The following is a 12663-nucleotide window of genomic DNA, read 5'->3' on the forward strand; positions in this document are numbered from 1 at the left end:
TCAATACATCGTCCACCCGCCGACTTGTTTCCAACGGGATATTGCTGCCTCGGGCACCATGTGGTCCGTCTCCTGTGAGTAGATTTTCGATTCCGACGCAAAAACAAATGTTAATTGTAACGTTCAGAGCCTCCTAATGACGATGGAACACTCAAATTGCGTCGAGATTCAATACATCGTCCCCCAGCCGACTTGTCTCCAAGGGTCTATTGCTGCCTCGTGCACCCAATGGTCATTCTCCTGTGAGTCTACATTTTCGATTCCGACGCATAACTGATAGTTAATTGTAACGTTCAGGGCCTCCTAATGACGATAGAATTCTAATATTGCGTCGATATTCAATTCATCGTCCTTCAGCCGTCTTGTCTCCAAGCATCCATTGCTGCCTCGGGCACCTTATGGTCGTTCTCCTGTGAGTCTACATTTTCGATTCCGACACATAACTGATAGTTAATTGTAACGTTCAGGGCCTCCTAATGACGATGGAACACTTAAATTGCGTCGAGATTCAATACATAATCCTCCAGCTGACTTGTCTCCATAGGTCTACTGCTACCTCGGTCACCTTACCTTCGTTCTCATGTGAGTCCATATATTCGAATCCGACGCAAAACGGACTGCTAATTGTAACGTTCAGAGCCTCCTAATGACGATGGAATACTCAAATTCCATCAAGATTCAATACATCGTCATTCAGCCAACTTGTTTCCAACGGTCTATTGCTGCCTCGGGCCCCTTATGGTCATTTTCCTCTGAGTCTACATTTTCGAATCCGACGCTAAACTGATAGTTAATTGTAACGTTCAGGGCCTCCTAATGACGATGGAACTCTCAAATTGCGTCGCGATTCAATAGATCGTCCTCCAGAAGACTTGTCTCCAAGGGTCAATTGCTGCCTTGGGCACCTAATGGTATTGCTCCTGTGAGTCTACATTTTCGAATCCGACGCAAAACTGATATTTAATTGTAACGTTCATGGCCTCCTACTGACGATGGAACACACAAATTACGTCCAGATTCAAAACATCGTCCACCCGCCGACTTGTCTCCAACGGGATATTGCTGCCTCGGGCACCATGTGCTCCGTCTCATGTGAGTGCAGATTATCGAATCCGATGCAAAAAAGATGGTTAATTGTAACGTTCAGGGCCTCCTAATGACGAAGGAATACTCAAATTTCGTCGAAATTCAATACATCGTCCTTCAGCCGACTTGTTTGCATGGGTCTATTGCTACCTCGCTCACCTTATGGTCGTTCTCCTGTGAGTCTAGAATTACGAATCCGACGCAAAACTTATGGTTAATTGTAACGTTCATGGCCTCCTAATGACGATAGAACACTCAAATTGCGTCGAGATTCAATACACCGTCCTCCAGCCGACTTGTCTACAAGGGGATATTGCTGCCTCGGGCACCTTATGGTCCGCCTCCTGTTGGTCCAGATTTTCGAATCCGACGCAAAACTGATAGTTAATTGTAACGTTCATGGCCTCCTAATGACGATGGAACACTCAAATTTGGTCGAGATTCAATACATCGTCCTCCAGCCGACTTGCCTCGAAGGGTCTATTGCTGCCTCGGGCACGTTATGGTCGTTCTCCTGTGAGTCTAGATTTTCGGATCCGACGCATAACTGATAGTTAATTGTAACGTTCAACACCTCGTAATGACGATAGAACACACAAATTGCGTCGAGATTCAATACATCGCCTTCCAGGCGACTTGTCTACAAGGGTCTATTGCTGCCTCGGGCACATATCGTCGTTCTCCTGTGAGTCTAGATTTTCGAATCCGACGCGAAACTGATAGTTAATTGTAACGTTCAGGGCCTCCTAATGACGATGGAGCACTCAAATACGTCGAGATTCAATACATCGTCCACCCGCCGACTTGTCTCCAACGGGATATTGCTGCCTCGGGCACCATGTGGTCCGTCTCCTGTGAGTGCTGATTATCGAATCCAACGCAAAAAAGATATTTAGTAGTAACTTTCAGGGCCTCCTAATGACGAAGGAACACTCAAATTGCGTCGAAGTTCAATACATCATCCTCCAGCCGACTTGTGTGCTAGGGGATATTGCTGCCTCGGGTACCTTATCGTCGTTCCTCTGTGAGTCTAGATTTTCGACTCCGACGCAAAAGTAATAGTTAATTGTAACGTTCAGGGCCTCCTAATGTCGATAGAATACTCAAATTGCGTCGAGATTCAATACGTCGTCCTCCAGCCGACTTGTCTCCAAGGGGATATTGCTGCCTCGGGCACCATATGGTCCGTCTCCTGTGAGTCTAGATTTTCGTATCCGACTCAAAACTTGTAGTTACTTGTAACGTTCAGGGCCTCCTAATGACGATGTAACACTCAAATTACGTCGAGATTCAATACATCGTCCACCCGCCGACTTGTCTCCAACGGGATATTGCTGCCTCGGGCACCATGTGGTCCGTCTCCTGTGAGTGCAGATTATCGAATCCGACGCAAAAAAGGTAGTTAATAGTAACTTTCAGGGCCCCGTAATGACGATGGATCACTCAAATTGCGTCGCGATTCAATACATCGTCCTACAGCCGACTTCTCTCCAAGGCTCAATTGCTGCCCTTGGCATCTAATGGTCTTGCTCCTGTGAGTCTAGATTTTTGAATCCGACGCAAAACTGATGGTTAATTGTAACGTACAGGGCCTCCGAATGACGATGGAACACTCAAATTGCGTCGAGATTCAATACTTCGTCCTCCAGCCGACTTGTGTGCTACAGGATATTGCTGCCTCGGGCACCTTATCGTCGTTCCTCTGTGAGTATAGATTTTCGACTCCGACGCAAAAGTAATAGTAAATTGTAACGTTCAGGGCCTCTAAATGACGATAGAACACTAAAATTGCGTCGAGATTCAATACGTCGTCCTCCATCCGACTTGTCTCTAAGGGGATATTGCTGCCTCGAGCACAATATGGTCCATCTCCTGTGAGTCTAGATTTTCGAATCCGACTCAAAACTTGTATTTACTTGTAACGTTCAGGGCCTCCTAATGACGATGAAACACTCAAATTACGTCGAATTCAATACATCGTCCACCCGCCGACTTGTCTCCAATGGGATATTGCTGCCTCGGGCCCCATGTGTTCCGTATCCTGTGAGTGCAGATTATCGAATCCGACGCAAAAACGATAGTTAGTAGTAGCTTTCAGGGCCTCCTAATGACGATGGAACACTCAAATTGCGTTGCGATGCAATACATCGTCCTAGAGCCGACCTCTCTCCAAGGCTCAATTGCTGCCTTTGGCACCTAATGGTCTTGCTCCCGTGAGTCTAAATTTTCGAATCCGACGCGAATCTGATAGTTAATTGTAACGTTCAGGGCCTCCTAATGACGATGGAACACTCAAATTGCGTCGAGATGCAATACATCGTCCTCTAGCCGACTTGTCTCCAAGGGGATATTGCTGCCTCATACACCTTATGGCCGTTCTCCCGTGAGTCTAAATTTTCGAATACGACGCGAAACTGATAGTTAATTGTATCGTTCATGGCCTCTTAATGACGATGGAACAGTCAAATTGCGTCGAGATTCAATACATCGTCCTCCAGCTGAATTGTTTCCAAGGGGATATTGCTGCCTCGTACACCTTATGGTTGTTCTCCTGTGAGTCAAGATTTTCGAATCCGACGCAAAACTGATGGTTAATTGCAACGTTCATGGCCTCCTAATGACGATGGAACACTCAAATTGCGTCGAGATTCAATACATCTTACTCCAGCCGACTTGTCCACAAGGGGATATAGCTGCCTCGGGCACCTTATGGTCCGCCTCCTGTGAGTCTAGATTTTCGAATCCGACGCAAATCTGGTAGTTAATTGTAACGTTCATGGCCTCCTAATGACGATGGAACACTCAAATTGCGTCGAGATTCAATACATCGTCCTCCAGCCGACTTGTGTGCTAGGTGATATTGCTGCCTCGGGAACCTTATCGTCGTTCCTCTGTGAGTCTAGATTTTCGAATCCGACGCAAAACTAATAGTTAATTGTAAAGTTCAAAGCCTCCTAATGACGATAGAATACTCAAATTCCGTCGAGATTCAATACGTCGTCCTCCAGCCGACTTGTCTCCAAGGGGATATTGCTGCCTCGGGCACCATATGTTCCGTCTCCTGTGAGTATAGATTTTCGAATCCGACTCGAAACTTGTAGTTACTTGTAACGTTCAGGGCCTTCTAATGACGAAGTAACACACAAATTACGTCGAGATTCAAAACATCGTCCTCCAGCCGACTTGTCTCCAAGGGGATATTGCTGCCTCGGGCACCATATGTTCCGTCTCCTGTGAGTATAGATTTTCGAATCCGACTCGAAACTTGTAGTTACTTGTAACGTTCAGGGCCTTCTAATGACGAAGTAACACACAAATTACGTCGAGATTCAAAACATCGTCCACCCGCCGACTTGTCTCCAACGGGACATTGCTGCCTCGGGCACCATGTGGTCCGTCCCATGTGAGTGCAGATTATCGAATCCGACGCAAAAAAGATAGTTAATTGTAACGTTCAGCGCCTCCTAATGACGATAGAACAATCAAATTGCGTCGTGATTCAATACATCTTCCTCCAGCCGACTTGTCTCCAAGGGTCCATTCCTGCCTCGGGCACCTTATGGTCGTTGTCCTGTGAGTCTATATTTTCTATTCCGACACATAACTGATAGATAATTGTAACGTTCAGGGCTTCCTAATGACGATGGAACACTCAAATTGCGTCGAGATTCAATACATCGTCCTCCAGCCGACTTGTGTGCTAGGGGATATTGCTGCCTCGGGCACCTTATCGTCGTTCCACTGTGAGTATAGATTTTCGAATCCGACGCAAAACTAATAGTTAATTGTAACGTTCAGGGCCTCCTAATGACGATGGAACACTCAAATTACGTCGAGATTCAATACATCGTCCACCCGCCGACTTGTCTCCAACGGGATATTGCTGCCTCGGGCACCATGTGGTCCGTATCCTGTGAGCGCAGATTATCGAATCCGACGCAAAAAAGATAGTAAATTGTAACGTTCAGGGCCTCTTAATGGCAAAGAAACACTCAAATTGCGGCGAAATTCAATACATCGTCCTCCAGCCGACTTGTCTCCATGAGTCAATTGCTACCTCTATCACCTTATGGTCGATCTCCTGTGAGTCTAGAATTTCGAATCCGACGCAAAACTGATGGTTAATTGTAACGTTCATGGCCTCCTAATGACGATGGAACACTCAAATTGCGTCGAGATTAATTACATCGTCCTCCAGCCGACTTGTCCACAAGGGGATATTGCTGCCACGGGCACCTTATGGTCCGCCTCCTGTGAGTCTAGATTTTCGAATCCGACGCAAAACTGATAGTTAATTGTAACGTTCAGCGCCTCCTAATGACGATGGAACACTCAAATTGCGTCGAGATTCAATACATCGTCCTCCAGCCGCCTTGTCTACAAGGGTCTATTGCTGCCTCGGGCACATATCGTCGTTCTCCTGTGAGTCTAGATTTTCGAATCCGACGCGAAACTGATAGTTAATTGTAACGTTCAGGGCCTCCTAATGACGATGGAGCACTCAAATTGCGTCGAGATTCAATACATCGTCCTCCAGCCGAATTGTCTCCAAGGGGATATTGCTGCCTCGGGCACCATATGGTCCGTCTCCTGTGAGTCTAGATTTTCGAATCCGACTCAAAACTTGTAGTTACTTGTAACGTTCAGGGCCTCCTATTGACGATGTAACATTCAAATTACGTCGAGATTCAATACATCGTCCTCCCGCCGACTTGTCTCCAACGGGATATTGCTGCCTCGGGCACCATGTGGTCCGTCTCCTGTGACTGCAGATTATCGAATCCGACGCAAAAAAGATATTTAATAGTAACGTTCAGGGCCTCCTAATGACGAAGGAACACTCAAATTGCGTCGAAATTCAATACATCTTCCTCGAGTCGACTTGTGTACTTGGGGATATTGCTGCCTCGGGCACCTCATCGTCGTTCCCCTGTGAGTCTAGATTTTCGAGTCCGACGCAAAACTAATAGTTAATTGTAACGTTCATGGCCTCCTAATGACGATGGAACACTCAAATTGCATCGAGATTCAATACATCGTCCTCCATCCGACTTGTCCACAAGGGGATGTTGCTGCCTCGGGCACCTTATGGTCCGCCTCCTGTGAGTCTCGATTTTCGAATCCGACGGAAAACTGATAGTTAATTGTAACGTTCAGGGCCTCCTAATGACGATGTAACACACAAATTACGTCGAGATTCAAAACATCGTCCACACGCCGACTTGTCTCCAACGGGATATTGCTGCCTCGGGCACAATGTGGTCCGTCCAATGTGAGTGCAGATTATCGAATCCGACGCAAAAAAGATAGTTCATTGTAACGTTGAGGGCCTCCTAATGACGAAGGAACACTCAAATTGCGTCGAAATTCAATACATCGTCCTCCAGCCGACTTGTCTCCATGGGTCTATTGCTACCTCGCTCACCTTATGGTCGTTCTCCTGTGATTCTAGATTTTCGAATCCCACGCAAAACTGATGGTTAATTGTAACGTTCATGGCCTCCTAATGACGATGGAACACTCAAACTGCGTCGAGATTAAATACATCGTCCACCCGCCGACTTGTCTCCAACGGGATATTGCTGCCTCTTGCACCATATTGGTCCGTCTCCTGTGAGTAGATTTTCGAATGCTACGCAAAACTTGCAGTTAATTGTAACGTTCAGGGCCTCCTAATAACGATGGAACACTCAAATTGCGTCGAGATCCAATACATCGTCCTCCCGCCGACTTGTCTCCAACGGGATATTGCTCTCTCGGGCACCATGTGGTCCGTTTCCTGTGAGTCTAGATATTCGAATCCGACGAAAAAATGATAGTTATTTGTAACGTTCAGGGCCTCCTAATGTCGAAGGAACACTCAAATTGCGTCGAGATTAAATACATCGTCCTCCAGCCGACTTTTCTCCAAGGGGATATTGCTGCCTCGGGCACCATATAGTCCGTCTCCTGTGAGTCTAGATTTTCGAATCCGACTCAATACTTGTAGTTACTTGTAACGTTTAGGGCCTCATAATGACGATGTAACCCCTAATTACGTCGAGATTCAATACATCGTCCACCCGCCGACTTGTCTCCAACGGGATATTGCTGCTTCGGGCACCATGTGGTCCGTCTCCTGTGAGTGCAGATTATCGAATCCGACGCAAAAAAGTTAGTTAATTGTAACGTTCAGAGCCTCCTAATGGCGACGGAACACACAAATTGCGTCGAAATTCAACACATCATCCTCCAACCGACTTGTGTGCTAGGGGATATTGCTGCCTCAGCCACCTTATCGTCGTTCATCTGTGAGTCTAGATTTTCGAATCCGACGCAAAACTAATAGTTAATTGTAACGTTCAGGGCCTCCTAATGACGATAGAGTTCTCAAATTGCGTCGAAATTCAATACGTCGTCCTCCAGCCGACTTGTCTACAAGGGGATATTGCTGCCTCGGGCACCATATAGTCCGTCTCCTGTGAGTCTAGATTTTCGAATCCGACTCAATACTTGTAGTTACTTGTAACGTTTAGGGCCTCCTAATGACGATGTAACCCTCAAATTACGTCGAGATTCAATACATCGTCCACCCGCCGACTTGTCTCCAACGGGATATTGCGGCCTCTTGCACCATATTGGTCCGTCTCCTGTGAGTAGATTTTCGAATGCTACGCAAAACTTGCAGTTAATTGTAACGTTCAGGGCCTCCTAATAACGATGGAACACTCAAATTGCGTCGAGATCCAATACATCGTCCTCCCGCCGACTTGTCTCCAACGGGATATTGCTGCCTCGGGCACCATGTGGTCCGTATCCTGTGAGTGCAGATTAACGAATCCGACGCAAAAAAGATAGTTAATTGTAACGTTCAGGTCCTCTAAAAGACGAAGAAACACTCAAATTGCGTCGAAATTCAATACATCGTCCCCTAGCCGACTTGTCTCCAACGGCGTATTGCTGCCTCGGGCACCTTATGGTCGTTCTCCTGTGAGTCTAGATTTTCGGATCCGACGCATTACTGATAGTTTATTGTAACGTTCTGCGCCTCCTAATGACGATAGAACACTCAAATTGCGTCGAGATTCAATACATCGTCCTCCAGCCGTCATGTCTACAAGGGGATATTGTTGCCTCGGGCACCTTATGGTCCGCCTCCTGTTAGTCTAGATTTTCGAATCCCACGCAAAACTGACAGTTAATTGTAACGTTCATGGCCTCCTAATGACGATGGAACACTCAAATTGCGTCGAGACTAAATACATCGTCCTCCAGCCGACTTGTCTCCAAGGGTCTATTGCTGCCTCGGGCACCTTACGGTCGTTCTCCTGTGAGTCTAGATTTTCGGATCCGACGCATAACTGATAATTAATTGTAACGTTCAGCGCCTCCTAATGACGATAGAACACTCAAAATGCGTCGAGATTCAATACATCGTTCTCCAGCCGACTTGTCTACAAGGGTCTATTGCTGCCTCGGGCACATATCATCGTTCACCTGTGGGTCTACATTTTCGGATCCTACGCATAACTGATAGTTGATTGTAACGTTCAGCGCCTCCTAATGGCGATAGAACAATCTAATTGCGTCGTGATTCAATACATCGTCCTCCAGCCGACTTGTCTACAAGGGTCTATTGCTGCCTCATGCACATATCGTCGTTCTCCTGTGAGTCTAGATTTTCGAATCCGACGCGAAACTGATAGTTAATTGTAACGTTCAGAGCCTCCTAATGACGATGGAACACTCAAATTGCGTCGAGATTCAATACATCGTCCTCCAGTTGACTTGTCTCCAAGGGGATATTGCTGCCTCATGCACCATATTGGTCCGTCTCCTGTGAGTAGATTTTCGAATGCGACGCAAAACTTGCAGTTAATTGTAACGTTCAGGGCCTCCTATTAACGATGGAACACTCAAATTGCCTCGAGGACCAATACATCGTCCTCCCGCCGACTTGTCTCCAACGGGATATTGCTCCCTCGGGCACCATGTGGTCCGTCTCCTTTAAGTCTAGATATTCGAATCCGAAGCAAAAATGATAGTTATTTGTAACGTTCAGGGCCTCCTAATGTCGAGGGAACACTCATATTGCGTCGAGATTAAATACATCGTCCTCCAGCCGACTTTTCTCCAAGGGGATATTGCTGCCTCGGGCACCGTATAGTCCGTCTCCTGTGAGTCTAGATTTTCTAATCCGACTCAATACTTGTAGTTACATGTAACGTTTAGGGCCTCCTAATGACGATGTAACACTCAAATTACGTCGAGATTCAATACATCGTCCACTCGCCGACTTGTCTCCAACGGGATATTGCTGCTTCGGGCACCATGTGGTCCGTCTCCTGTGAGTGCAGATTATCGAATCCGACGCAAAAAAGTTAGTTAATTGTAACGTTCAGGGCCCCCTAATGACGACGGAACACACAAATTGCGTCGAAATTCAATATATCATCCTCCAACCGACTTGTGTGCTAGGGGATATTACTGCCTCGGGCACCTTATCGTCGTTCATCTGTGAGTCTAGATTTTCGAATCCGACGCAAAACTAATAGTTAATTGTAACGTTCAGGGCCTCCTAATGACGATAGAGTTCTCAAATTGCGTCGAAATTCAATACGTCGTCCTCCAGCCGACTTGTCTCCAAGGGGATATTGCTGCCTCGGGCACCATATGCTCCATCTCCTGTGAGTCTAGATTTTCGAATCCGACTCAAAACTTGTTGTTACTTGTAACGTTCATGGCCTCCTAATGACGATGGAACACTCAAATTGCGTCGAGACTGAATACATCGTCCTCCAGCCGACTTGTGTCCAAGGGTCTATTGCTGCCTCGGGCACCTTATGGTCGTTCTCCTGTGAGTCTAGATTTTCGGATCCGACGCATAACTGCTAGTTTATTGTAACGTTCTGCGCCTCCTAATGACGATAGAACACTCAAACTGCGTCGAGATTCAATACATCGTCCTCCAGCCGACATGTCCACAAGGGGATATTGTTGCCTCGGGCACCTTATGGTCCGCCCCCTGTTAGTCTAGATTTTCGAATCCCACGCAAAACTGATAGTTAATTGTAACGTTCATGGCCTCCTAATGACGATGGAACACTGAAATTGCGTCGAGACTGAATACATCGCCCTGCAGCCGACTTGTTTCCAAGGGTCTATTGCTACCTCGGGCACCTTATGTTCGTTCTCCTGTGAGTCTAGATTTTCGGATCCGACGCATAACTGATAATTAATTGTAACGTTCAGCGCCTCCTAATGACGATAGAACACTCAAATTGCGTCGAAATTCAATACATCGTCCTCCAGCCGACTTGTCTCCATGGGCCATTGCTACCTCGCTCACCTTATGGTCGTTCTCCTGTGAGTCTAGATTTTCGAATCCGACGCAAAACTGATGGTTAATTGTAACGTTCATGGCCTCCTATAGACGATGGAACACTCAAATTGCGTCGAGATTCATACATCGTCCTCCAGCCGACTTGTCCACAAGGGGATATTGTTGCCTCGGGCACCTTATGGTCCGCCTCCTGTGAGTCTATATTTTCGAATCCGACGCAAAACTGATGGTTAATTGTAACGTTCATAGCCTCCCAATGACGATGGAACACTCAAATTGCGTCGAGATTCAATACATCGTCCTCCAGCCGACTTGTCTCCGAGGGTCTATTGCTGCCTCGGCCACCTTATGGTCGTTCTCCTGTGGGTCTAGTTTTTCGGATCCGACGCATAACTGATAGTTAATTGTAACGTTCAGCGTCTCCTAATGACGATAGAACACTCAAATTGCGTCGAGATTCAATACGTCGTCTTCCTGCCGACTTGTCTACAAGGATCTATTGCTGCCTCGGGCACCTTATGGTCTTTCTCCTGTGAGTCTAGATTTTCGAATCCGACGCAAAACTGATGGTTAATTGTAACGTTCATGGCCTCCAAATGATGATGGAACACTCAAATTGCGTCGAGATTAAATACATAGTCCTTCAGCCGACTTGTCTCCATGGGTCTATTGCTACCTCGCTCACCTTATGGTCGTTCTCCTGTGAGTCTAGATTTTCGAATCCGACGCAAAACTGATGGTTAATTGTAACGTTCATGGCCTCGTAATGGCGATGGAACACTCAAATTGCGTCGAGATTCAATACATCGTCCTCCAGCCGACTTGTCTCCAAGGGTCTATGGCTGCCTCGGGCACCTTATGGTTGGTATCCTGTGAGTCTAGATTTTCGGATCCGACGCATAACTGATAGTTAATTCTAACGTTCAGCGCCTCCTAATGACGACAGAACACTCAAATTGCGTCGAGATACAATACATCGTCCTCCAGTTGACTTGTCTACAAGGGTCTATTGCTGCCTCGGGCACATATCGTCGTTCTCCTGTGAGTCTAGATTTTCGAATCCGACGCGAAACTGATAGTTAATTGTAACATTCAGGGCCTCCTAACGACGATGGAACACTCAAATTGCGTCGAGATTCAATACATCGTCCTCCAGCCGACTTGTCTCCAAGGGGATATTGCTGCCTCATGCACCATATTGGTCCGTCTCCTGTGAGTAGATTTTCGAATGCGACGCAAAACTTGTAGTTAATTGTAACGTTCATGGCCTCTAAATATCGAAGAAACACTCAAATTGCGTCGAAATTCAATACATCGTCCTCCAGCCGACTTGTCTCCATGGGTCTATTGCTACCTCGCTCACCTTAATGGTCGTTCTCCTGTGAGTCTAGATTTTCGAATCCGACGCAAAACTGATGGTTAATTGTAAAGTTCATGGCCTCCCAATGACGATGGAACACTCAAATTGCGTCGAGATTCAATACATCGTCCTCCAGCCGACTTGTCTCCAAGGGTCTATTGCTGCCTCGGGCACCATATGGTCGTTCTCCTGTGGGTCTAGATTTTCGGATCCGATGCATAACTGATAGTTAATTTAACGTTCAGCGTCTCCTAATGACGATAGAACACTCAAATTGCGTCGAGATTCAGTACATCGTCTTCCAGCCGACTTGTCTACAAGGGTCTATTGCTGCCTCGGGCACAAATCGTCGTTCTTCTGTGAGTCTAGATTTTCGAATCCGACGCAAAACTGATGGTTAATTGTAACGATCATGGCCTCTTAATGGCGATGGAACACTCAAATTGCGTCTAGATTCAATAAATCGTCCTCTAGCCGACTTGTCTCCAAGTGTCTATTGCTGCCTCGGGCACCTTATGGTTGTTCTCCTGTGAGTCTAGATTTTCGGATGTGAGGCATAACTGATAGTTAATTCTAACGTTCAGCGCCTCCTAATGACGATAGAACACTCAAATTGCGTCGAGATTCAATACATCGTCCTCCAGCCGACTTGTCTACAAGGGTCTATTGCTGCCTCGGGCACATATCGTCGTTCTCCTGTGAGTCTAGATTTCCGAATCCGACGCGAAACTGATAGTTAATTGTAACGTTCAGGGCCTCCTAATGACGATGGAACACTCAAATTGCGTCGAGATTCTATACATCGTCCACCAGCCGACTTGTCTCCAAGGGGATATTGCTGCCTCATGCACCATATTGGTCCGTCTCCTGTGAGTAGATTTTCGAATGCGGCGCA

The sequence above is a fragment of the Schistocerca serialis genome, chromosome 5, assembly GCF_023864345.2.
Source record: "Schistocerca serialis cubense isolate TAMUIC-IGC-003099 chromosome 5, iqSchSeri2.2, whole genome shotgun sequence".
Taxonomy (NCBI): Eukaryota; Metazoa; Arthropoda; class Insecta; order Orthoptera; family Acrididae; genus Schistocerca; species Schistocerca serialis.